The sequence below is a fragment of the Eptesicus fuscus genome, chromosome 18 (genome assembly GCF_027574615.1).
Source record: "Eptesicus fuscus isolate TK198812 chromosome 18, DD_ASM_mEF_20220401, whole genome shotgun sequence".
Classification (NCBI taxonomy): Eukaryota; Metazoa; Chordata; class Mammalia; order Chiroptera; family Vespertilionidae; genus Eptesicus; species Eptesicus fuscus.
The window spans coordinates 20163549-20185649 of NC_072490.1; positions in this window are offsets into that span (position 1 = coordinate 20163549).

Sequence of the window (22101 nt, forward strand, 5' to 3'; positions counted from 1 at the left end):
GGTTTAGGAAGAAGAGCAATCGACTGTGTGTGTGTGTGTGTGTGTGTGTGTGTGTGTGTGTGTGTGTGTGAGACAGAGAGAGAGAGAGAGAGAGACAGAGAGAGAGAGAGAGAGAGAGAGAGAGAGAGAGAGAGAGAAAGAGAAATAACCCATAGCTACTTGGGTCTATACACACTTTGAAATGCAGTAGCTAGCTAAGTAGTATTTGTATCTAAAAAACAGTTTATACTTTTTCTATAGCCTCCTTTAGTTGTATGCTATTGTCAAAGTCATAAAACAATTTGTTGTCAATTCTTATCTCATATAATAATAGTGATGCTTTATTCATAAATATAGGCTTATAATATGTACTTTACATTTATAAAAGAGTTTTCCCATGTATAGTCTCAACTTTCCATTTTGCATGATATAGTCTCATTAGTAGTCCCAATTTTCATTCAAGAAAACTGAAACCCATTACTTTGGGTTGGTTTTGTGTGTGTGTGTGTGTGTGTGTTATGTTTTTAAATATATTTTTATTAATTTCAGAGAGGAAGGAAGAGGGAGAGATAGAAACATCAGTGATGAGAGAGAATCATTGATTGGCTGCCTCCAGCATGCTCCTGAGCCCGCAACCCAGGCATGTGCCCTTGACCAGAATCAAACCTGGGACCCTTTAGTTTGTAGGTCGATGCTCTATCCACCAAGCCAAACCAGCTAGGGCATGTGTGTGTGTGTGTGTTTTTTTTTTTAAATTCTTTATTGTTGAAAGTTTTACATATGTCTCCTTTTCCCCCCATTGACCTCTCCCCACCCACTCCTGACCCCCAGCACATGCCCCCAACCCCTATTGTCTCTGTCCATTGGTCATGCGCATGTGCATGGATACAAGTCCTTTACTTTGAACTAATTACTGTTCTCAGCATGTTCACAGACTTACATGTCTGGAATTGGTCTTCCCGCTCCATGTGCGTTATCTAGCCTCTCCCACAATAATTACCAGGCCCATGCTATTCCTGCTACGTTACCCATGGGAAACAGAGTAGTGACCTTGGAGCATTTCATTCAGAGCCTTGAACTGGAGGGTCTCAGAATGAAGTAGACTTTGTTTGCCTATCTATTAACCTTCTCTCTTTCCATATTTAACCGTGGAACTCAATGTTAACAGTATATTTAGAGAGAAAATGATTGTTACAACAATTTTGTTACCAATGACAAGTCCCACCTGCACATAATCTGAGAAGACAACCTATTGTAACATTATTATTAGTAATGTTCGGTCCTTTTTCCTCCCCATCTGATATAATGGGAAAAAAATGTCTCAGAACATTACATTTATCTGTGTTGTTAAACTGAATACTTGCTACAGAAAAAAAAAAAGTTGGGGAGCGGGGTAGAAGGTTGTGTTTTGTGCAGTGACAGAGTTCCAACAAGTGGTTCCAAAAATAGAATGTGATTGCTTCCATTTGTCATCCATATTATGTTTGGGTGAATTATATGTCACAGGACAAGGCCTTTCTCTAGGAAGAGAAGTTATTTAAAGAAATAGAACATACGTGTTTTCAAACACTTAAACTATCAACGAGAGCTTAACCCTTTGCTGAGACCCTGAGACCTTTAGAGAAAAAGTAATTTACATATAGGGAACCATGTTTCTACTTTGTTTTTACCATATTTTTAAAAATATGAATTTGAGTTTTCTTGTAACTTTTTCATAGGCTAAAAAGATGTGATTGTTTTTCCATGCAAAAATGAGCTGCCCCATGTGAAAAAATTAGGCACATTCTGTAACCTTACAACCTTTTTTAACAGCTGAAATTGTCATAACATTGACACATGGGTGTGCATGCTCAGAACCTTCCTGTTTCTTAGGCAAAAGCTTTTTTTTTTTAAGGAGCTAAAATGATCCCTCATAAGGTTAAGAACCTGTACAGGTAGGGTAATTCAACCTAGATGGAGACGAATTGGAGAACTTCCCCTATACTGTTTCCCTTCCCTGGAATTCCTCCCATCCCTCCAGACCCTGGCCAAATCTGCCTCATTCTCCAAGCCATGACTGACAGGCTGCATCCCCTGCGCCGGCCCTCCTCGCTCTGTGCGTAGTTAGTCCTCCCTTCATGGTGCTCCCACAGCCCTGTGCCCAGCCTCATTTGAGAACTCAGCCTGTTCCAGTGTTTCCGGTTGGTCTCCCCTCTACAGATGAGTTCTTTGCAAACCGGATTTTCAGCATTCATCCTTAAATGTTGACATGTGGCTATAGGTGACCAGAATTGTTTGCTAGAATAAATGAATGATTTAAAAAATAATGTAATTCTCAGTACAAAAGGTATATCTCCAGCAGTGTCCAGCTGGCCCTTTCCTCTTTCCAACGCAGCTTTGTATCCTATGGTTACATTTTTTTCTTACCATATTTATTAACTCACCCATCTGATTTTCAAAGCATCCACTTGCATCTCAATTTCACCTCTCTTTCCCTGTTCTAAGAGTCCTTGTTTTCAAAAAAGATATATGAAGAAGGGTAAACAAATAACGGTCTTCTCCAGGTTCTATCAGAAATGTTTCAAACCTATTGTTGGATGATGATGATGAGTATGATGCCCTCTGCTCTTTAGTTGTTTCACCCTCTCGCAGGCCCCTTGTTTTATAGACATGACTTGTTATCCGTCCATGAATAAAGGTCGGGCTGGGCCTGTCCTTTCCAGCGGGCAGGTTCACAGGTCCCCTGGGCCTCCCGGATCCTCTGCTTGGGTCCTGTTAGGATTCTGATCTCAGAATTTAAGCTCCAAGGCACGATGATGTGTACCGCCTGTAGCAACATGTATATCACTGACAGGATAGTCCTCTCTTGTATTTTAGCATCGAACTGTAAAAGATGGAAAGTACCGAATTTTGATTAAGCATGAGGACAATCTGGTGGAAGAGTAAACCGGAAAAACCTTTGTGAAGGTTAATGTGTATGAGAGAGTCTTCTAGTACATTCCCTTTAACCTGACCCATGCCTAGGAATGTTTCCTAACCTGACTGATGCACATGGATGATCCAAATGTCCCTTGCAATGCTGTTTAAAGTGTGTGTGTGTGGGCTGGGGGGCGGGAATTACCTAAATTCTAACCATAAGGAATTCATCATATAAAAATTGGTTGTATAGCCCAGCTGGCATGGGTCAGTGGGTGAGCTTTGACCTATGAACTAAGAAGTCACAGTTCAATTCCTGGTTGGGGCATAAGCCCAAGTTGCAGGCTTGATCCCCTGTGTGGGGTGTGCAGGAGGCAGCTGATCAAAGATTCTCTCTCATCATTGATGTTTCTATCTCTCTTTCCCTTTCCCTTCTTCTCTGAAACCAATAAAACTATATTAAAAATAATAAATAAGTAACCAGTCATTTATTGAATGAAATACAATTTAGTGATTTAGAAAAAAAAGTATACACGTTGATATGGAAATTGATTTTTTAATATGAAAACAGAAAAATTGCATACGGTAGGTAGGGTAATACAATGCCATTTTTACAATAACAATACATATTTATGTATGGTCAAGGTGAAAATATGAAATTAATATGCCACAATATTAGCAATGCTTGTCTCTGGATAGCAGAGTTATGACTACACTTCTATAAAAAAATTTTATTAAATATATATCTTTTAAAATTTTGCTAGAGTGAACTTTACTATAAATCTAATGAAAAGTAAAAGAAAAGCTAAGATTAAGGTTAAAGGAACATTCGGTTGCCTATGGAGGAGATGTAAATTCTGACAAACGTTCTTTATGAGCAGGTGGTAGAAGTATATTCTAATTGTCTGGTGCAAGGGGCCAGATTAGCAGCACGAGAGACTGATACCAACATGGATCCTGGAAAGATACAGCACAATGAGGCCCTCAAAGAGAATGAGCACATTGCTAGCTCTTGAGCAGTGAACTGTAGAATCAATGCAAAGTTCAAGTTAACCTGCCAATGGACTTCGAAGGGTGCGGAGGCTGACTGAAGACTGTGCATGCAGGAACTTGGGTTGTGACCTCTGGTCACATACATTATCTCTACTGTTCATACTAGTTGCAGCTGGGGGACCAGGTAGTGTGCAGACAGCCAACGGTCCAGGATGTGAGAACATTCGTCGCTTCCAGAAGCCAAACACCGGGGAATAACTTTTAAACAGCCCGGGTCTCTGGCCAAACCTGTGGTTTTGGAGCCAAGGCTAGGCAGACGAATATAGTGGCATCTGGCCTGTGGCGGTGGAAAAGGAGCCCAGAGACACCAAAGAGAGCATATTGAGTGAAGGCAAGGTCAGATATGAAATTATGAAGTGAAGGAAGGAAACCAGGGCAAGAACTGGGTCCATGCTGAAAGTTCTATAATTTCTGTTCTTTGGTCACAGATGGATAATGGAGCCCAGAGGGGTTCCTTAGAAGATCATTTATTTAGGACTCTGACCTCCCAAAAGCACCGAGATTAAACTAGTCAAGATAAAGCTCCACTGGGTTGCCACCTTCTAAGAATCTGTAACTCAAGGGGCAATTGTTGCGCATCTTTTCTGTCCATCTTATGTCAACCTGGGGCAGTCAATGCTGGGCCTGCATTTAAAGGAACTCGATGAGCGTGAAGCTGAATAGACGTCAGTAATGACATTTAAACAGATCAATTACAATACAAAATAGTAGGTGCTTTAAAGAAGGGTGACCCAAGTGATGTGAAGGAAATAACTGTGCCTGGGGAAATACTGACAGCTCTGAACACACACACACACACACACACACACACACACACACACACACACAGCAATTAACAGTTTCCATTTAACATCTCGTCCTTTCATAATTTTTAAAAAGCAAAATCATAATTGTTAGGCTAGTATAAAGTGAACATGTAAAATCTTTTATTTCATTTAACTCAATAGTTAATGAGACAAAGAGTGAAATGTTATAATCAATTCACTGATTACTTGAGAAAGCATATATATATAAACCATTTAACAAAGAGATGTTATGTTAAGCTTCAAAAATACTGGTAAATATCCAAAAGGGTATACATTTTAGTTTTCTGTTTTAGCAAAAAAATAAAAATAAAATAAAGATGTATTTGTACCTCTATCAGACAAAAATCATTAAGTTTAACAAACAAGTAACTTGACTAAGTTTGAGACTTTAATCAACAGTAAACAATGTATTGAATTGAGTATATACCTGTAGATACTTATTGGGTGGCACATTCAGTCCAAGTTTCAGATAAGTTTTTTTGATGTTCTAGACTTCTATCACATTTGTTTTCCTTATTTATATTTTACCCTCCAGACTCCAAAAGGTTTAGATTCCCTGAACAAATCCATTATTCTATCAGCTCTTCTTAGGTTGAGAAATGTGCCCTGGTTCAAAATTGAGAAAGACTGCCCGATGCTGGCAATTTAAAGTACATGAATAAATGCAACCTTGGATAAAATTTAGCCTGCCTCTATGTGATAAAAGAAAGCCCTGGGTATTATCTCTGAATATTTATCTCTAATATATTAAGCATAGCTTGGCTTAAACATGCAAAGTGACAGCTGTGTGAAGTTGTTGTGTGCCTTTTTTTTTAACAAAAGTAAAATAATCAAAGGAGGTTTAGTTATTTCTGTGTTTTATGTTATAATACTGGGCACCATCAGACTCTGAGTGAGAAACTGGTATTGATGACCACCCATGTTCCCTTGGAAATCCAACATTCCATAATGGCAGAATTTCTGAAATATAAAGTTATTTTCACAAGTCAAAGATGTGTTCAACTTTTTTCAATTGAAAGATGTTTTAATCTATTATAGATCTTTTGTTAAAATATTAGTAAGATGAATCATAGCTTTATTTCTTCATTATTTTTTCCGCACCAATAGTACTCTTTCTCTTTCTAATATTTTCCTGACAGCCCCAACTTGTAGAACAGTTCTTCTAACACATCTAGTCTGCTGAAAAGAAATTAGTATTTTTAGAGTGTCTGCTCTGTGTCTCAATGAAATAACTAAATTATTTTTTCTCATTCTCTCATCAGCACCATCCTTTTTCCAAATCAAGTATGACAAAAAGACGAGAAATTGTTAGGTGATAGAAAGAGAGAATGTCCAGGCAGTAAAAATAGAGCTTCTAATCCATGGGACAAGTGTGATTTATGATGTTCTTTGTCATAGGGCTTTATCTGGTCTTGTCCTTTTATTTTACAAAAAACAAAAATAGAGATAGATCCAGAGAGATGATATGACTTTGCCAAGGTCACATAATTAAAGGTAATTTCTAGAACCACGTGTTGCTTCTCAGTATGTGCAATGTTACATATTTAGGAAATTAGCATCATAAATATATTTCTTAGATATGTTTTCCATAATCCCAGAGAACTATGCTATGTTTTATTTTCTCGAAACAAAGAGAAGATATACTCTTTATAGTTTTAATGCATTTTGAGCTTAAGCTTTACCAACTGCAATGATGAGCTGTGAGCATATATGGGGGTACAAACTTTTGTAAAGCCATTGAACATGCTGATATATGCTATGAATGGTCTGATAAGGGAAAAGGCAAATTCCAGAGACTCGTGTTGAGGGACCATTTTTGTCTTTGAGAGTAAGATAAAGTTCCCAGAAGATTTTTATACTGCAATTTCTCACAAGGAAGTCCTTCTGTTCATGACTGTACAAAGTCTTAAACACTATATTTAATCTTTATTAGTGTGCACCCAGAGCCGACATTATGGTTTCTATTGCTTTTGCCAGAGGGGCATGTGTTCATGGTCGACATGGACAGCTGTCATTTTTTTAAATCAACTTTATTGAAGTATAATTTCTACACAATGAAACACATCATTTTAAATGTATGGTTCAAAGGATTTGAGAAATGTCTACTCCAAGGTAACCACCACCACAATCAAAATTCAGAATAATTTCATCAACCAATAAAGTCCTGTGACGGCCATCAATTTTGATTTTCATAGAATGCTTGCTTAGGCATTTGGCCCTTTGTCCGTCTGAGATGGGGCTGTTAAGCCAGACGCACAGATTCCAAGGATCTTTTTAAAATAGAGCACAGGTGTGAGTGTGGCACAATAGAGCTCAGGCCCTATTTTAAATGGCTGAATCATTGCATCAAATATTGTGTTTGGCCCTGGGCAATGGTTCTTATTTGAAGTGAGCCTCCTCACACACACACATCTAATTCTTTGCTACTGTGTTTGAAAGAGGAGAAAATACCTTCCCAAATCCATCTAATGATCAGTTTCTGCCCTAAGGCTAAAGAGCTTGCTCATATTTCTAATTATTAAAATGGGCCATCCCTTTTTAGAAAGATGACTGGGTGGTTTGGTTTATCTTACGGTATCAAGACCATACTTCATGGTGTGACAGGTGTAATCATTTTATAGGTGTGGGTTTGCAAAGACAGCACTGCAAATATATCCTGTTTACTTACAAATCACCGGGCCAGAAACTAAGTTATCTTTCTACATTCAGCTCTTTGGCCCCTTGAGTGTGGATCTTCCACAAAATACCACGGCCTGAGCAAGTCTATTTTGAAGAAGTGGCGTTAGAAGAAGTTTAAGTTTAGAAAATTTGGCTCTCAAAAGAAATTTCAATCGTTGTACTGTTGATATTAGGCTCTGTTGACTAATGAGTTTGCCGACCACTGTACTAGGCCAATGGTGATGTTTGAGTCATTGTCTCAAAGACTAAAAAAGAATCAGTATTTAATTCCCATTTTTCATACTCTTCCAAACTTTGGAAACTAAACCATTAGTAAATTTGATGATGAGGATTTCATTTTAAACTAGAGGTTCGGGTTGGGAGGTAAGGATAGGAATTAAAAGATAAATCAAGTCGGATAAAGCACTCCCATCAGTTTCTCAATCCCTAACAGAGTCACAAATGCCTCTTTCAAGTTGGTCAGGTGACCATCAGTAGAACATTTGTTTCTCTCTCTGGATTTTTAAATTTTTTTCTTTTCTCCTGTTTGTGTGTGTGTGTGTGTGTGTGTGTTGTGTGTTTTAAACTTCTTTAGAGAGGAATATTGGAGGAAGTGTTTTATGTGTAGTCTTCGGAATCTTTCAGACCTGGCTTTAAGTGTTCCATGACCTTGAACATATCCTCTTAATTTTATCATGTACAAATGGGAGTAGATAACAGGATTATATTGAGAATTAAATGGGATGATGCAGGCAATTTGCTTAGCACAGCACTTGCTACTCAATAAATGATGGTTATTGAAGTTATGATGTTTATTATCACCATCCAAGGGCAACAGTAAAATTACAGTAGAAAGAACACAGGTTTTGATGCCAGACAGGACTGGGCTGGTCACTTCACCTCTTTGAATTTCAGTGTTTTCATCTGTAAAATGGAGATGATAATGCTTTCTTGAGAGGGCTGTTATATGCACCAAATTAGATGATGTCCTTAAGAAGCACCAGACAAGGGGACTTGGGTAAACATCAGCCTTTATTCCAGTCCAAGGCCAAAGTTAGTCATTACAGATCTTTTACCAGGCCTGCATAGTGAATAACTTAATTGTTTTTCTTTTTACATGTTTGTATATGTGTACATAAAGATATTGACTATAATGACGCCATCTTAATACCACTACTATTTTTTAAACTTACCTTCTTGACTTAGTTCCATATTATACATCATCTTGTGTGACTTGACAGGTAGTATTATCTTCCTATCTATTGTTTTGTTATTTTCCCTTTACACCTAAATGAGCACTTATAAAGTATGCATATTACCCACTTCACTGATCTATTTCAATAAATATTTTCTAATATCTCCTTTTTTCTTTTAGTATGTTATTAAGCAAAGGTATATGTTATCATCATCACGATGAACTAGCCATCGTGTTGTTCTCTTGTTTTGAAGCTGGTTATTATTTTTCCATAGATCCAATAAATATCCCATTTTATTTCCTGTTTGTTTGTTTTTCATCATTTTGTCTTATTTGATTCTGTCATCCTTCTAGAGTGAAATTTGCAAAGTAGTGTCAGGTGTGGCTCCAATTGTTTTCTCCTGATTACCAGCATTCAGTGTTTCCCTTGTTTGCTTTCATCTTTTTCAAAACATTGAAAGTATTTCATGGTTATTTTAATTGGCCTTTCTTTGTTGCTTAGGTTGAACATTGGATCATTTTCTCATTAAATTTTGTATTTCTTGGGCTGATGCAGGCAATTTGTTTTAGCACAATTTGCTTACATTGTTCCTTTAGTATGTTGTTCATTTTACCAGTGAGAAAGCAGAGCCTGGAAAAGTTAAGTTAGTTGCCTAATGTCACAATCTGGTGAATGCTTATTCACAGTCTTCTGGGTATGATCACATACAATAGATTGCAACAGTATAAGCATCAACTGGAAGCTTGTTAGAAATAGAAAATTTGGAGCCTCCAGCCCAGAACTACAATATCTGGAAATAGGGGCCAGCCGTTGGTTTAACAAGCCTTCCAGATAATGCTCAAGTTTTCTAAAATTTGAAAACCACTGATTTCATAGATGCTTTTCCCCTGTGGATGAGATTATTGATTTCTTGCTAACAGAACCTTGATTTTGTTCCCTTATCAAAAGGTAATCTAACAGGGAAGGTGAGTGAAAACCTAGGACAGGGTTTCTCATTCTTTGTACTATTGATACTTTGGGCCAGGTAGTTTTTTGTTGTGGGAAGCTGCGTAATGAATTGTAGAAGATTCTAGAAATGTCATCACCACTCCAAGTTGTGACAACCAGAAATGTCTTCAGTCAGTGCCTAATGTCCCCTGAGGGCCAAACCCCTCTTCTGAGGATAGGGATCACTGCCCTAAAGTATTACTCACATATGTTGTAATCTGAGCATCATAATCTCTTCCTGATTGCCTATGGTAGGATTAGAGGCATATGACCTAGTTCTGGCCAAGGAGATCTGAGGAGAAGTCTTCTGAGAAGTCCTCAGAAAAGCTTTCCTTAAAAAAAAAATTGGAGATGCAAGAGGAAAGGTCTTCTTTCTCCTTGTCTTTGGGCATTATCTTTTGTGTTTGTAATGCTTGGACTTGTGACATCCTTGTATCATCAGGGAAATGCCTGTAAGATCAGAAAAAACTTGTCATAATTGAGCTATTATAGGAACAGGCCCAGAAAACAGCCACCATCAGACCTTCCATTATTTGAGAAAATAATCTATTGTTTTTGTAATCTTTGGTTGATTTGCATAGCTTGGAGCTAATAACATCCTGACGTGTGCATTATAACTGGAGATACTGCATTTACAAATTCTGATAATGGGAAGTTATGATATGTATATATCTTAGTCCTTCTCAAATAACAGAATTGAGCAAACTACAAATATCCTATAAAATAAAAGCCTAATATGCAAATTGTCCCCTCCACTGGGAGTTCAAACAGGGGGCAGGGCTGGTGGCAGTGGCAGCAAGAGGAAGGGAACCCCCCTCCCCCACAGGCGCCCCAGCTGGCAGCAGGCAGCTGCTAGGGACCCTACCCGTGCACAAATTTTGTGCACTGGGCCTCTAGTAAGTTATATAAAATAATACTAAACTATTTCAGAAAAGATAATCTGCAAGTAGTTTATGCATGAACATTTTTTATGTGTTTATGTATGAAGTTTGTCTTCCAATAGCAATGAAAATGAAACTCCAAAAACACATTCACGATATCTATATTAGGAAAATTTCCTTACAATGAACTATTTTGGTATAAAGCAGTACCATTATGCTAGATCTCAGGGGGATTTATTTGTGAATATGTGCCCAGGTGTTCTTTCTCAGTGATAATGAAATTGTTTTGTGATATTCAACATCACTGGAATGTAATTTTTATCTCTTTTATTACACATTGTTCCCTTTTTTGTTTTAAAATAATTGGCCTCAAATGTAATACTTGAATGCTAGAGGAACGGATAATTATACATTTTGATCCACATATTTCATAGTCTAACATTTGAATGAACAAAAATACAACCTCAGTGCACATGATTTATTCATCTATATTTACAAAGAAACTTGAAACTTGAAAAGAAACTAGAAATGAGGAATAAGTTTGGTTGATATAAAGATGGAAGCTAGATGTTATAGCTTATAATTAAAATTAACAAGTAATAAAAATAAAAACTGGTAAATTTATGCTGGTTATTGATTAGAATGTAGCTCATTCCTTTCAGTTAAGTTAAATTAACATGATGGGCACATGAATGCATCTAGATGAAGTTGCCTACACTAAATCCAAAACAAGAATCTCCTCTTGATGTTCACTTTTCCTCCTGCTTAGTCACAATCCTACTTAAATATTCTGAAATCTAGGAAATGTTACACATTAATAACAGCCAGCAAACCCTCTGTAAAATAGTAAGGACAAGGGAGGTAGGATAAAGGAGAATTAGCTAGCATGTGTAAATTAATACAAGACACAGAAAGGAGGGAAGAAAATAAGAATAGCTACTATAGTCCTGATTTCTGCAATTAGTCATGAGGTTATAAATTGTCAAAATTTTTTATTTATTTCCTGGATTCAATATATATTCTTTCCAAAACATTTTAAAGCACTCTATTTTTACTTGATAAACAAGATCAATCATCCAGGTGATGTATTAATCCTTTTTTGCCTGTTTTTAGCATGAGTAGTCAAATAGCCATGTGGTAGTCTCAAGAGAACCACTATTATATTCACTGGTCTAAGCATCCTGATTCAGGTATTCAAAGCTTCTATGTGATCAAGAGCCTACAAAAGATTCTGCATTCCATTTGCCCTCACTGTTTCATAACTGCTTTTTATGGACTACCAACGTTCCATCCTCTAATGAAAGCTGGATCCTCATTGCCTATAAAACCAGCCATCAGAAAACCATCCCAAGTTTCTTGTTTCCTTCAAGTTCTGCTTCCAGTGACTTCTACCAACAGTGTGTGTTTTGGCCAGAATTCAAAATTGTAGACAACAGATTCACCTCTGCCTAATTTAAGCATCAATTTATGAAAAATACATTGGGGAAATAAAAAGACTCCACAATGACTGCCAACAATATTTTCCTATATCGTATCGCTATCCTTCCCAGCCCTCGCCATTCCCCCAAAAGAACTGAACATAATCATTGCATCAGGAAACTACTACATAGTTACTGGCTCAATACCCATACTACCTCTACCAATCAGGGAGCGCCTAAATAGGAAGCTGCTAACATAGCTGTTGGTGCCAGGGACATGTTGCCTATTCATAGAGTATATGAGGGTAGGGGAGGATTCACCAGGCCCTTCCTTGTTTTCCCCACATAACTCAGTTGCAAATCAAAGTCTCCCATAACTATATCTTATTAGGGGCCCAGTGCATGAATTCATGCACCTTGAAAGGAACTGTGGACCACGAGGCTGTGGTGGGCACAGGGGCGGGTCTCGGCCCATCTTCCACGCCCTCACCTGGCCCCTCCCACCACAGCCCCCGGCCCCTGTCTGCTGGCAGCCCCATTCCTACTGCCACCATGGCTCCCACTCGCTGATGGCATGGAGCAATTGGGGCCAGCGCCAGCAGTGGGTGTGAGTGGGGCCGGTGCCATCAGTGGGTGTGAGCGGCAGCTGTTGCTCTGATCGCCCCTCAGGAGCAGGGAGAGCTGGAGAAACCCTGAAGAGTGATCAGGGCCAGCAGCCATCACTCGCACCTGCTGAAGGCGCTGAGTGGTTGGGGCCAGCAGCGGGTGCGAGTGCTGGGTGGGACCATGGTGCAAGGGAGCAAAGGATTTTCAGTAACCACCAGAGGCTCGACCCAATGACAGCGACTGGCAACCCGCCTTAGTCTGGCACCCCCATTCACCTGCTCCACCATCCCACCACAGCTGACGCCCGCCATGTTCCACACTCTGTCGCCTGCTGCCAATGCCTGCCATGTTCCGCACGTGCCCCCTGGTGGTCAGCACACATCATAGTGACCGGTTGTTCGGTTGTTCCATCATTTGGTCTATTTGCATATTAGGGTTTTATATATATAGATTATGGAACCCAACTCGTATGTATGTTCCTAGTATTAGAGGATGCTGGGAAAAGTGTGTAGATTTTTTTTGTGTTGTATTTTTCAGTTGTACTGTGGGAAAGTGGTAAATATATTGTGGGAAACCATCAAATTATGGAGTTTTGGGACAACCAAGAATGACATCTATCCAAAGCATCAATTATTCCCAAAGGACAGCTATTGCCCACTCAAAATTAACATATTTGTAGACTAAACTGTTCAGGTACTGAAATTACAGGGTTCCCATGTTTTTCTTTTCCTGGTTTCCATTAACATTCCTGCCAGAAGAAACTTAAACACCGTGTCACAAAATATTTTTTCTGGATGTGGGAGCACAGACATCTCAGGAACAGCACTATTCCCCATGTTAGAGAGGAATCCCTATTCCCTGCCCAAATTTAATTTTAATATGGTCCAAATAACTATTCCACTCATTAAATATAATTGTCATTGATGACATTTTACATTTTTTAAATTCTACAAATTAGACACTAGTTTGAACTTAATGTAAACCAGACTTCTAGGAGCCATCCCAGACACATTTCCCTTTCTCTGCCTTATACTCAAGATGTCTGCTCGGCTCCGTCTGCTTATTTCCATCCTGCAATCTCTGGCATTCTCTTCCTTCTTATCAGGTAGTTTTTGCCTCAGAAGCACCTACGTGAATCCCCTGAACTTGGTTTCACTCCTGCTGCTCTGTATCCTGCATCTCATCACCACGATTGTCTTTTCCCAAATGGACATCTGTCCATGTCACTCTCTTTTGAAAAAAAGCTTTAGTGGTTCATCCATGCCAGGCGGGTACCTTCCTGCCATTTACAGGACTCTGTGTCCTTCACAGTCTGATTCCTATCTTCCTGAACATCCTTAGCTCTTACCAGTAACCCAAGTGAACTCGTTGGTGCAACAGAAATTCTTAACTTTCCATCTATGCCCAACTAGTGTTTGAATAACAGCTTCGAGCATGCTGTTCTCTTTGCTGAGAATGTCCTTCTTCCAAACCACATGTTCTTGTTTTATGGTCCATTGAGAAGCCTTGCCTGGTCTGTCTGAACAGGATTATTTACTGACTATGTGGGGTCTCTACTCCGCGTTGTGCATATCAACATTATTGTGCTCACCACACTGTTTAGTTGGTAGTGCTAGTCATTGTTTATAAATATCCTTGTCACTTCTTCAAAGTGAGCTCTAGAGAGAGGTCGCCTCATGTCTTAAATCTCCAGAGACTGGCAAGGTGCCTGGCATATGTTTTAAGCCCTACCATTTCTTGTTAAAGGAATAAAAATATAAATGGTTTATGACTGCATGAACAGCTCATACTTATTCTTTCTTGTAAGGTTCAAACTCGGAGATTTGGAAACCATGGCTCATCATTGCTGAAATAATCTGAGTAGTTTCAAATGACCATTTCAGGAGATTTGTGGATGCTAAATTAGCCACTGGAGGGAACCCACAAACCATGAACTCAGAGAATTGTTACCACTCACAAAGTATATTAATTAAAAATAATTATAAAGTAGATATTTAAATTTAAAATAAGGTGAGTTATGCTACTAAAACGATTGCTAGACTGTAAGGTGAAAGGAAATCAGATAAAACTCTTGATCTATGTTTGTATCACAAAGGCAGGTAACGTTATAAAAGAAAAGGAAAGGAACAAATGGGAAAGAAATAGAAAATCCAAAATGCAAAAGTGTTTTTGGCTTGAAGTTTTAATTCAACTATTTTTCTTTGCATTTATGACAGTACTAGAAGCCTGGTGCACAAAAAATTGTGCACTGGGGGGGTGGGATCCCTCAGCAAGACCTGTGCCCTCTTGCAGTCCAGGAGCCCTTGGGGGATGTCCAAGGAGCTCCCCATGGGGAACAGGCCTAAGCCATTAGTTGGACATCCTTCACGCTGTCCAGGAGGCAGGAGAGGCTCCAGCCACCACCGCCTTGCTTCTGGCTGAGCAGAGCTCCCCCTGTGGGAGCACACTGACCACCAGGGGGCAGCTCCTGCATTGAGCATCTGCCCCCTGGTGGTCAGTGCTCATCATAGTGCATCATTCAGGCATTAGGGTCAATTTGCATATTACCCTTTTATTATATAGGACTAGGAGCTCATTGCACGAAGTTTCGTGCAATAGACTTTTCCTTCACCTGGCTGTCGGCACCAGTTATCCGACAGCAGCAGTTTTCCTCTGGCCACCCGCCGATCAGAGTGCCTCCCGCCAGCACAATCGGCCACCCTGAGAGGAACTCCGATCTGGAGGCGCTCTGATCGGGCGGGTGGCCAGAGGAAAACTGCTGCTGGTGGAAAACTGGTGCCAGCAGCCACGCAATCAGCCACCCCGAGTTCCGCCACCAGCGTCTTCCGCAGCGCCGGCCTAAGCAGCGCCAGCTGTTTAAGCTGGCGGGAGGAGCGAGGGGCGGGGACTCGCGAGTCCCCGCCCCCCGCTCCTACCGCCAGCCAATCGGCCACCCTGAGTCCCGCCCCCTGCACCTCCAGCCGGCCCAATCGTGGGCGTAGCGCAGTGATGGTAATTTGCATATTACCATTTTATTAGGTATGATAATATTTAACCTTTTGCACTCGGATGTCGAGTGTGACTCAACACGGTTAGCATCGGTAGCAGCTCTTTTTATACTCTTTGAATGTATCAATAATTTGAAATATAAAAAAATCCAAATAAATAAGTTTGTATGAAAAGAAACTCCAGTTTTTTATTCTACTGCCACGCTTTGTAAAATCTGGGGTATTTAAAAAATTAAATCCCGAGTAGAATAAAGGAATCGAGAAAAAAGCAAGCGAGTGCAAAGGGTTGAGATAGTATTGGGATTTTTGGAATGGTTTGCTATTACCTTAGTGGCATGAATTTCTTTCATTTTAATTAATTATGATAAAGATGATGTTGTTGTCTTTCCTATATATTGTTCAAAGAAAAAATCAAATTTTTATATTAAAGCAGTTTTAAAATGATTTATTATATATGATTATGCAATTTCAAAAATGTGAGACTTTAAGAAATGTAAAACACATATATAATTGCCTAGAGACACATATACAAATATCTATAATTGGAGTTTTCTGAACTTGCTAAGTTAGGTAAAGCTTTTGAGTATATTAAAAAGTTGCTGTTGTAAATTACCTAAGGTTGTGATTATCTTTAGATTGATCTATAGGCTATATAGTCAAAATAAATTTTCTTTGGATGATAAGATCAAAATACTAAATTCAGACTCAAGTAATGGTTGTTATTGAAAGTCTGCACAGAGTAGAAACTGATGATTGCCTAACTCAGCTCAGATACTAGAATTTATAACAGTGGCTTTGATAAAATGTGGACTGTTTCTTTATTAATTCCCTACGTTCTAAGACAGCTAGACCTAACAGCAGGGGAATTCTAATTGTTGTCAAATTTCTCTATAAAACATCTTTCAACCTTCAGGACACTATTGATACTCTCTCTCGGCACACTTTAAATTTCAGATGGATTTCTCATGATAATTAATTTTAATAAGCTCAATAGAAAAACATTTAATGAGCGAAGTTATTTCAGGACACATTAAAATGTTTAAAGGTTTTATATTTCACATAAATGCTAAGTTATTTTTATTGTTTAGCCTTTGAAAATATTATTCATGGACATCATGACTCACTTTGCATATCTCATGGGCTTGCTCCCAGACCACAGTCTAGCACAGTAAAGTACGTTGATGACTTGGGTGCCCATTAGGAGTCTGTCTGCTGGCTGCAATGTAGAAGACATCTTTTCTGTTTGTTGCTATTTTTACTAATGTTTTACATTTTGTGCCAGATCTCCCTGCTTCTATAAAAATGCAATTCAGATGTAGAATGGGGTATGTCTGGGATAAAAGCAGTTGTAGATAATATATGATATTAATCTAGTTCTGTCTCATATTCAAAGTGGTTTTAATTTACTAATCTTCTTCCACTTTACCACGTGGGATTATCATCACCGTTTTTAGATGAGACTTGAAGCTCCCAGAGATTTGAGATTTGGAGAGGTTATTTCCTCTGTCGTGTGGGGAGTGTTAGAGCCAGCGTTCAGGCTAGGCCTGCTTGCCTATCAATTCCATTCTCTTCTCTTCCCCAGTGTTCTTTCAAATATTTCTAATTAGAATCCAGTCTAAAAAAACAAACAACAAAAAATACACACATTGTTAAGGAGACCAAATTCAGATACACATAATAGAAACATTAAAAAAACAACAACCCTTATCTTTGCAACATGTGATTTACTCTGATATTTTGCATTCTATTCTATTCGATTTGATTTTGGAAGACATAAAACAATACATTGATTTCACAGTCCACTAATGGATCACAACCCGAGGTTAGAAAACCACTGATCTTATCTCTACTTCTGGACTTTATCTTTCTGTGTGAAGAAATCATTTTTGAAAATTAACCTCAGAGAGACATGGACCAGTTGAGGCAAAGAAGTAGAAAAGTTGATGGAGAGAGTCAGTGTCTTTTAAATTTAATTAAATTTAAATTCCATTAAAGACCTATGTTTAGCTCCTTTGAATATAAATAGGACTTGTTATGGAAGAAAACCAATAAATCTTCATCTCAATATTTCTTCAAGTTTATTTTGAGAGAAGGTCTGATTGCACCAGCAAGAGTTTTATCCAATTAAATCAGTAAGGCTAATAATAGTTTTAAATCTAAGGAGAACAAAGCACAGAGAAAGCTTTTTGGCAAAGCAATATTGAGGTAAGGACAAGCGTGTATTTTGAGAATGATTTCTCTGGATTGTTACATCCTTAGAGATTTCTTGAGGAATTTATCTGGGCAAACCCAAGGCAGTCATTTACTGTCATCTTCCCCTTGAGGCTTCTGTGCTGAACCAGCAGCATGTCTCTGACACTGTAGGTGTTCAAGGCTGTAAACGAAACGTCTGAAAAATCCAGGCAAGCATCTCACTCTTTAAAAATCTGTACTCTTCCATGCCAGCTATTCAAATAAAGCTTTGTTTGAGGTGTTTTAATTTCCACTGCTCTTAGTAATATTTTCATTTAGAATGTCTCCTACCTTAGGAAGCAAGTGTTGGGACTTAATTTTTAAAACAAATTTTAGTTGCCCTTGAAATGAATAGATATAAGCTACGTTGAATTAAAATGGAGATTTTGTGTGCCCGCATTGAAACCGATATCTTTGTTGTTTTGATAATATTTTTTTGCATTTAGTATTTTCTGATCAGCTTGAATCTCCATTTCAAAAGGCTATTAAGCAGAGCGAGGCTTCCCTAAATCACATCAATGCCAGAGAATCCTTCTGTGGATTACTGAATTACTTCTGGATTAGGGGAATTAGTATAGGTTTAAAAATAACAGAAACTTACTGTATCTGCAGAATTTTAAATGTATACCACTTAGTAATCATGATAGTAGAATATAACCTGGTTAATTCAGATCTCAGATAATTAGGACAATTTAAGGCCTCTCACCCTGATTTCAAACTGATTTAACTACTCGGGTAGAACATTAGCTGGATATTCGCTGCTGCTATGAAGTCACGACATTCATTCTTTAGTGAACAGGAAGTTTCCTGTGTGCTGGGCTCTGTTCTAAGCACTAGGTAGATAATACAAGTGAAACAGACGAAACCTATGTGTTATATCACACACATTCTAGTTAGGAAGAATGATAACAAACAAATAACCACATAATATAATGTCTGTTAGAGAAAGGACTTTCAGGTGAAACCAAAGGTAAGAAGTTGAAAAGTGAAAGACGAGGAGATATTTTAATCAGGATGGTAGGGGAGATCCTACTGACAAAGGAGTATTTGAACCAGTCATGCCCTTTCTTGGAAACTGTGCTGCAAGGTTTCAAAATTGATTTATTTCCTTTCCTACCTGTCTCCCATTCACTGCCCTTTGAGCTATCTATGCGGGAGGGTTAGAACAGGAACAGAACTTTCATGCTGGCAAATGGCTTGCCTTTAGACATTCCTACTCAGGGGAGATTTCCATTCAATGCCCATTGATCCCTATGAGCAATGTTGAAGAACTTTCTCTAGAAATTGCCAAAGATGGCCGGCTTATATAACAAAATACAAATGTTTGGCAGTCTTTTTGTTTTACCTACGTGTTGAACACATTGATTCCTAATTGTGATTCTTTTAAGATAATTAAGTTTTTGTTTTGAAAAGCCACCCCCCCCCCTTTTTTTATTAATGTTGCTTACAGGTTTAGACTGGCAGACTGTTTTATGTTTGGTTACTTTTAGTTTTGCTTTGTATAGATTGCAACAAGTTCCATTTAAATTATGTGTTTAGTGTGTCTTCTTCCTACTTTGAAGAGGTAGGTAAAAAAACACACTTCAGTGATCCAAAGTAAAGATACTTCTTAATAATTATCGGATCATGAGAGCACAGACATATCAAGTCAATCAGTTTTGTTGAACTGGTTACTCATTGAGGGCTTCCTAATGCAGGTATGGCAGACAGACCCTAAGGTGACACCCAACTATTCCTACCTCCTGCTGTTCTCACCTTTGTGCAAACTTTTCCACTGGAGAGTGAATAGAACTTGTGACTTGCTCCTAACCATAGAATGTGACTGAGGGAATGAGATGTCACTTTTTAAAATATCTTATGTTATATAAGACTCTGTGTTAGCAGATTGAAGCAAGAGAGTATCCTTACAGGCTTGATGAAGAAAGTGGCCATGTTGGAGAAACTCGAGGCAAGGAACTCTGGGCTATCTCTAGGAACTGTGGGGTGCCTGTGGCTTCTGAGTTAGTTTCCAACCAATATTAAGACAGGGTCCCAGGTCAGACACCCTCAAGGAAATGAATTCTGCCAACTATTTCATTGAGCTTGGAAGTGGATTCTTCCCCAGTTTAGCCTCTAGGTTGCAGTCCAACAGCTTGATTGAACCTTGTGATACCCTGAGCAGAGAACCAAATTTAGTATAGCTGAACTCCCCATCCATGGAAATATTGAGATAATAAATGTGTGTTGCTTCAAGCAACTAAGTTTTTGATAATTTGTTATATAGCAATAACAAAACAAAACAAAAACTGGTAAAAGTGCATCAAACTCCTTCATATATTTTGCCCGAGCTATCCATCAAACCACCAAGCTTGAAATATGATGATGATAATAATCTTAACACTGAAAATATCACAATAATAACACTAAAAATGTATTTTAATTGAGTACCTGCTATGTGCCAACCAGTGTATTAGATAAACACTTTCCCTCTATCATTGTATATGTTTTTCATAAAATCATTGTAAAGAAAGTATTATTTTAACCATTTTAAATGCAGTAGAATGATAACATTCAAGAAAGTCTGTAAACTAGCTCAACATTGTTAGAGACAAAATTCAAACTTATATCCTTTGCCATGCTGCTTCAAAAATTCACCTTCTTGTCTCCCACTATCAAGCATTAAGTGCTTCTGGGGAGAGAAAGCCAAAACAAAAACAAAATCATACAACCAATGTGGTTTGAGGCCACTGCAAGTTCATGATTTTTGTTTTCTTTGGCCTCAACCCCACAAATCAATTTTTACTTTGTTCTGATCCTGCTTATTACTCCTTTTATCAGCAACTTCCATGCTGTTCCCCTTGAATACTTGAGCCACTGCTTCTCTATCCTTCCTTTTCTCTAAGAGGACATAGTTCAGCAAATTATGTTTTTTTATACCCACCTATATCCCACCCCCCCATACCCACCTGAGTCTAGCATCATGCTTTCTTTTCTACATTTTTTTTTTTTTTTTTGGTCTTAAGAAGACTTTTTCCTCTCCATTTGAGGCATATGTATTAACTTTAAATCCTCTCCCTCCTCTATACATTAAATATTTCCTCTCTTGCTTATGTAATTTGCATATTCAAAAATTAGGAATTGTCAGGTATGAGGGGTTGAATTTTGCCCCCACCTAAAAAAAAAAAGTTGGAATTCTAACATGAGATTGTGACCTTATTTGGAGATAGGGTTTTTAAAGAGGTAATCAATTAGAAATGAGGTCATGAGCATAGACCCTAATTCAGTATGACTCATGTCCTCATAAAAAAAAGGGAGAGCCCAACATGTGTGGCTTTGGGGTGACCTATGAACCTGGAGGACAAGGTACAATTCCCTGTCAGGGCCCACGCCTGAGTTGTGGGCTTGATCGCCAGGAGGCAGCCATTCAATGATTTTTATCATTGATGTTTCCATCTCTCTCTCCCTCTCCCTTCCTCTCTAAAATTGATAAAAATATTTTTTTTTAGAAAGGGGAGAATTTGGACACAGACTGACACATACACAGGGAGATGCCATGTGAAGAGTTAATTCTGCCACAAACCAAAGTACTACCAGAAAACTCTGAGAGAGTTTCCTATGGCCACCGGTCACAGACTGCAAGCATGAACCTATGAACCAGGAGGTCACAGTTTGATTCCAGGTCAGGGCACATGGAAAGACAAGACCATAGATTCCTGCTGTTTAAGCCACTCAGCGTGTGGTGCTTTTGCTATGGTAGCCCTAGGAAAGTAAAACACGGTGATATGAGGAAAAAAACGACCACCAACTTCATTCTTTCCCACTTGTCTTTCTGTATCTTTCCACCTGAAGCCTCTTCCTTTCTCCCCCAGGCTCTTCTCTTCCAAGTCTTTTCTGAGGAAGGTCAGGAGCCAACCAATTCCTCTTTGGTCATTGCTCGTGTAAAAGGCCAGTTTCTAATGGCCTGGGAGACATTGAAAGCCATCTCTTGCTTTTGTGAAGGCACTAGGGAAGGATCTGTTCTGATCAATTTCCACCATCTGATTCTGAATCAGGCCACATTACTTTGCATCTCATCTCCATCGTCTTGCTGCCGGGGTCTCCTCCCCTTTCCAGCTGAGCCTCTCGGGCAGCGTTGATAGCCATGCCAGGCCTACTCCATGTTCATGTGTCACACCGGATCCATCGGAAACACATGCTTTTCGCCTGGTATCAGAGGGTTTGTTGGTATTTCAGGTATTCTACTCTGGTGCCACATGCAGCCTCAGCTCATTGCTTCTCTATAGTCGGCGTTCAGTGTCAGATGCTTGCCCACTAAGTTCCCAAAATTTGTCTTATTGAGGTCTCTGAGAAGTTTCCTTTCTGTGCCTCTCAAGGGGACTCAGTGTCTACTCTCTTCAAAACAAATCATCTGTAGTTTTCTAAGT